The following is a 6,141-nucleotide window of genomic DNA, read 5'->3' on the forward strand; positions in this document are numbered from 1 at the left end:
CGAAAATTATAAAGGTACTTGTTCTATTTTTTCCTCTTCATAAGCAATAAACGGAAAATTTGCTAAGTCCAAAAGAAGCACCGCAAATCCGATAAGGCCAAAATAATACGACATTTTTAAATAAATATCGAAACCTTCTGATTCTTATGGAGTTTTGCTTTGCTTTAAACGCGCAAAATGTTTGATTCAAAGTCTTGCGAAATAGTTAAAGAAAATGGCTATAGGAAGATTTTTTCATCTCCTGTAAAATTTTTAAAATGGGACTTAGCAACTTTTCTTTCTAAGCTAGCGATATGTATTTCAAATGCAATCTATCAAACTAATTTCCATTGTTAAAAAAGGCGTTCATGCCGAAAACTAATCAACTTAGAATATATTCGACTCTTGTATGGAATTTCACAATCTGACAGCCCTTATCATGATTCCAGAAAATTACAAAAATAATAAAAAATTATAAAATTATTAGCACCAATGTGTGAAACCTCGAAAATACAAATAAGCCACAATACTCGCTAGTGTAATTTATGAATTATGTATGTACGTTTCAAAAAATAAATACTTAATAAACATTCAAAGGATAATAAATAAATTTTTTAGCACAAAATCGTTTAATGCGCAAATATAGAACTTGACATAAAACGTTTCATATTAGTTGAAAACTTAAATCCTAAAGTGCACGCAATCCTTTCATCGTCAGGGGCCAAATCCCATTCATACTACATACTTTTCGAACACAATATTTGCCTGAAATTTTTTATATATGTATATTTATTGTTTTCCCTTCACACAGTTAATTTTTGCTTAATTCGCTATTTTAAATGATTCTCGTTTTTTTTTTTAAATAGGTGGTCCTCAATAGCCGCTGAATCCACAATACGCTCCGTTCCTCTAATTGCAAGGAAAAATAATGTTGTCACCATTAGGCTACCTCAATAAACCAGTTTTACAGAGATATTCAAAGATATTTTTTACCATTATTCTTGTGAACTAGATGATAGCAACAGGGGGATACTATCTCTATGGCAATATTTACATTTCGTATACTTTATTTTTCCATTTCCTCAGTCGATAACTCTGAACTGAAGATAGTTGCCATTCGTAGTAATCATTTTTTTTCNGGATACTATCTCTATGGCAATATTTACATTTCGTATACTTTATTTTTCCATTTCCTCAGTCGATAAGTCTACAGCAACTGAAGATAGTTGCCATTCGTAGTAATCATTTTTTTTTAGTTGCGTTGCCAGCTGGCAACCGAACGGTGTTTGCGNTTTTTTTTTTTTTAAATAGGTGGTCCTCAATAGCCGCTGAATCCACAATACGCTTNCATATTAGTTGAAAACTTAAATCCTAAAGTGCACGCAATCCTTTCATCGTCAGGGGCCAAATCCCATTCATACTACATACTTTTCGAACACAATATTTGCCTGAAATTTTTTATATATGTATATTTATTGTTTTCCCTTCACACAGTTAATTTTTGCTTAATTCGCTATTTTAAATGATTCTCGTTTTTTTTTTTAAATAGGTGGTCCTCAATAGCCGCTGAATCCACAATACGCTCCGTTCCTCTAATTGCAAGGAAAAATAATGTTGTCACCATTAGGCTACCTCAATAAACCAGTTTTACAGAGATATTCAAAGATATTTTTTACCATTATTCTTGTGAACTAGATGATAGCAACAGGGGGATACTATCTCTATGGCAATATTTACATTTCGTATACTTTATTTTTCCATTTCCTCAGTCGATAAGTCTACAGCAACTGAAGATAGTTGCCATTCGTAGTAATCATTTTTTTTTAGTTGCGTTGCCAGCTGGCAACCGAACGGTGTTTGCGTTGCTCTCCGTAATCGGCCCATTAGTTGAAAGCTAAACAGCAAGTTTACTATTTTATTTTGGATAAAAATACGCCTATGTGAAAATTACGTAATTTGCGGCAAACCTATGTCATACACGCACGATCAAGGAGGAATTATTCAGCTTATCCTAAGACTCAGAAATTGCTTTGAACAAATAAATGGTAGTGGAAGATTCTCTCCCTACACGTCATAAGCTTCTATCCACTTATTTCTAATAAAGGATAGCGTTGCAAATTTGAAGAATTCCACACCGGAATTCTTGCAGAAATGCATAGAATTCCCGCAGCCTTAAACACGCAATTCATTTTGATAAGCTTACATTATGTTTCGCCTGTGTGTAATTGCACATAGCCGTCAGCCTTTGACCAACTTCTCGATGAGCTAAGACTTGAACTTTCAAACTTAGCTCAGAACCCGATGACAATGCAATGTGAAATATGAATTAATCCTAAGAGTATGTTCACACATAAATATTATCCCAATCGAAGCTCGTTTATTAATTATCCCGCTTACACAGGCAAATCTCAGATTATTTGCCGTAAAATTTTTTGTGCTTGTTATTCTCTGATCTCAAGGAAAGGTTATGTTTCTTCTCTGTGCCACCGTGGTCACTTCTTTCTACTATATAAAACAATTTAAATTTTTTTTAACTAAATATTTTATTAAATATACCTTTGCAAACCTCTTTTCCTTGCCAGCGTCCATTTTTGTTTACTTTTACATTTGGCATTTCTCCTCTTCTTTGCAAAAATAATCGATAAAAGCAGGTTGGACACCGAAAAGCTATCGGTTAAATCTGAGATTATTTTATAATTACAGATTAGCAAGGGACGAATTTTGTATGACTAATCTCTTTTTCTAATTACAGATTAGGGAGTTAAGCTCGAAAATGAGGATGATCTACTTATATGTGAACCTAGTATAAGCCGTATTTATGGTTAGATACACGTTTCTGTTTTATATTTTGTTCTATTTAAGTTACAGAATGATTAGAAGCCGATTAGAATTCTAATGTGTTTCCCTAAGGTAGAAGCTTAGAATACGATAAGATCAACTATCGAGAATTATAACATTCTCTCTCGATATCGAGAAAAAGGTTTGATACCTAATCGTATTCTAGCGTAGCGTAGCGTGAGTTCTAATTAGTTGCTAATGTCTAGTGCTTTTCCAATCATTCTCTAATCTCATTTTAATCTTCGAGAAATATTAAAGAACTGCATTAGAACTCTAATGTAAAACAAGATGTTTTTCTAACGTTCGAGACTGTGTATGCAGGTTAGGTGGTTTTCGGTCGGCAAAGTAAACCTTATTTGAAACTTCCTAGTTAGTGACGGCCTAAACGCTCTAAATATTGATAGAATTTGTAAAACTTAATTATATATTAGTTTTGATATATGTATGTNGAAACTTCCTAGTTAGTGACGGCCTAAACGCTCTAAATATTGATAGAATTGGTAAAACTTAATTATATATTAGTTTTGATATATGTATGTAAAAAAATTTGGTTGGAAAACAATTTTCTTAGTGACAACACTAATTTTTCGTAATTGTTTGAAAACAGTCACGTATTCAAACACTTGAATCTAGATGGAAATAGGGAGTAGTACTTCGGCGATTTATTGATAATCGAAATATTTTCAACAATCGGATAGAAGTAAGGATATTTGTTTAGTCCCGGTATTACTTTCATACTAATGCATGTATGAAAACCCAACAAACCTTGATTAGTTTGAGTACTTTTGTATTTTCAACCTTTTTCTGTTGTTACTTCTAAAAGTTTGCTACATTTTATTAATCTTCGTTTGAAATTTTAAGCAAACTTTTACTTCCGAGTTTTCTCTTGTCAAGCACAACCGCAAGCATATGTAAACATATACATACATATGTACATACATATCTATGAATGTGTGAAAAACTTAAATCTTTATGTTCCGTTTTCTAAATTCATATTTATTTTAGTTTTAATACAAAATTAATTTTTTAAGTCCTCCAGGAATACTAACGAAGAGAGTTTTTCTCCACATAAACCCTAATTAAAAACATACCAAATAAAATAATACAGGCAAAAAAAGCGTTCACGAAGTTTCAACAGCGCCAAAAACAAGTCTAAAAAGCTGTATTTTTTAGAAGGGAACCCCAAACAATAACCGAGACGTCGGCGGCAACAGAAATGCTTCCCCATTGGTCGGCACCAAGCTGTAGGTGCATATAAAATGCAATTTTTAACACTAGATGCTCCAACCAAATGCAGTTTTGCACCCTGTCACCCGAACAAAAAAGGTAAAAGTGCAAAAACGGTGGCGGATGGCAAAATAAAAATGCAGTTTTGGGTGTGGCACCTTGCATTTGTTTGCATTAGCTATGCTGTACATAGATGCACTTTTTATGCAACAAAGCAGGAAAAACGAAAAGCCAAAAACCAAAAGTGAAAACCGAAAAAGGAAAAAGAGAAAAACTTCACAAATAAATAGCACTGTTAGGGAAGTGGCAGTCTCTAGTTTTTCAGTTTTCCTCCCATTTCAGCATGAAAAGTGTACCTTTGGTTGGTTCTCAAGCTGGTGTGAGTAAAATATTTGAGGCGCAAAAGTAGGAAGCTGCCTTGGTCGAAAAATCGTGACAATTGCAGGGGTTGAAAGGTAGCTTAGCGCCAGCTTTTTTGTTGTAAAAAGGGGAAATAGTTTAGTTGAAAAAGACATCGAAGAGCTGAGTGAAATATATCAAACAAAAAAATTCTTTGGAGTAGTGGAAGTGAAACAAACGGATGAAACCAAAAAAAAGAAAACACAAGGGTAAACTGCTCCTATGTACCCATGCTTGTATGTGATTCCATAAGTATTGCAGCGGGCATTTATGTATATACGTACCTATATGCATGTGTGTACATTTGCCCGTGAGGCAGCACGTCCTTTTTGTTTTTCGTATTATCCTAAAAGTATACAAATTTTCTGAACAAAGTCGTAACGCACGCCCAGTAGATACTGTCCGGCTGCACTCGGTTTGATACAGCATAATGCAAAATGATATTAAACTCTCTTTCACTATATACACTCCAACCGCAGGCTATCCACATACATTGGTATGTGTGCACATATATAAACTGTATGTGTGTGTACGCAAATGTTCGTGTCAGTTGTATTAACCAACCTTACATAACCTCCGATCCATTTGTTTACCGTTTTAGTGTGNGCTATCCACATACATTGGTATGTGTGCACATATATAAACTGTATGTGTGTATACGCAAATGTTCGTGTCAGTTGTATTAACCAACCTTACATAACCTCCGATCCATTTGTTTACCGTTTTAGTGTAAGTTTGGTATATAAGCACTTGTATTGAGCGCCTGAATAAGTTTTGTAAAAAGAAGCAAAAAAGCGAGACGCAAAACTCTAAACCTAATGCGTCAGAAAGAGAGGTATTATGTATTAGAAATGGGGTCTCCCAAGAACACAACAACACCAAATTAGTTGAGTAAGCGAATGCGCTAGACTCAGCGAAGTGAAAAAGGAGAGAAAATGCATTGATATCATATGCTCTCAAAGAATACTGGAGATGCGATGGGTGTATTGATGTAGGCAAAACAACACATTTGTGAACGAAGTATGCAGCTGAAGGAATTAAAAGGAATAAGTTAGAGCTCTTGAGAAGATAATGTGAAAAAGGTGTATGCAGCACAATACACGTACATACATATGAATTATTATGCAGAGTAACCATCATCTGAAAAGTCGGTTATATAAAAAATATAATTTTTGGCAATTTTAATCATCCTTCTTTGAAATTTTGATGTTTAACACATGTTTTTGTCTTTTTCATTTTCTGATAATGTTCGGCTCCGCCCGAACTTAGACTTTCTTACTTGTTTAAATTAGAGTTAAATGATAAATTGTACACTGAGGGAAAAAAATTTAGAATTAAAAAAAAGGTGCTAAATTAAAAAAAATACGCATATGAAAGAGCACCAACCCATCTCGTTTTAAATTTTAGTATATACATACGTTATAAAATATGTGGTTGTGAAGTGCACAGATGCTTTTTCGTAGTTAATAAGAAACAAGTAAGAAAGTCTTAGTTCGGGCGGAGCCGAACATTAAATACCCGGCGCAAGTATTAAATATATGTTTTCCACCTTTCCGAAAGCTACCGCTACATGATAAGCCGGCGTGTATAAATTTTAAGTAAACTAGCGTCCTTAAATTTGAAAATATTGAAATTTCAAGCATTTCTGAAATTTACCGTTATATGAAAAGCGGCCGTAATTTTAGTCCGATTTCAACA

General features: G+C 33.8%; 1 long non-coding RNA gene across 1 annotated transcript in view; it reads left to right on the forward strand.

The window, feature by feature from the left end:
- LOC108363211 (uncharacterized) overlaps window positions 1-6,141 on the forward strand; it is a 23,676-nt gene that overhangs the window by 16,767 nt on the left and 768 nt on the right. The gene's annotated exons all lie outside the window — the stretch shown is intronic.

Source organism: Rhagoletis zephyria, unplaced genomic scaffold, assembly GCF_001687245.7.
Source record: "Rhagoletis zephyria isolate East Lansing unplaced genomic scaffold, Rhagoletis_zephyria_1.1 Rzeph_scaffold_01216, whole genome shotgun sequence".
NCBI classification, from domain to species: Eukaryota; Metazoa; Arthropoda; class Insecta; order Diptera; family Tephritidae; genus Rhagoletis; species Rhagoletis zephyria.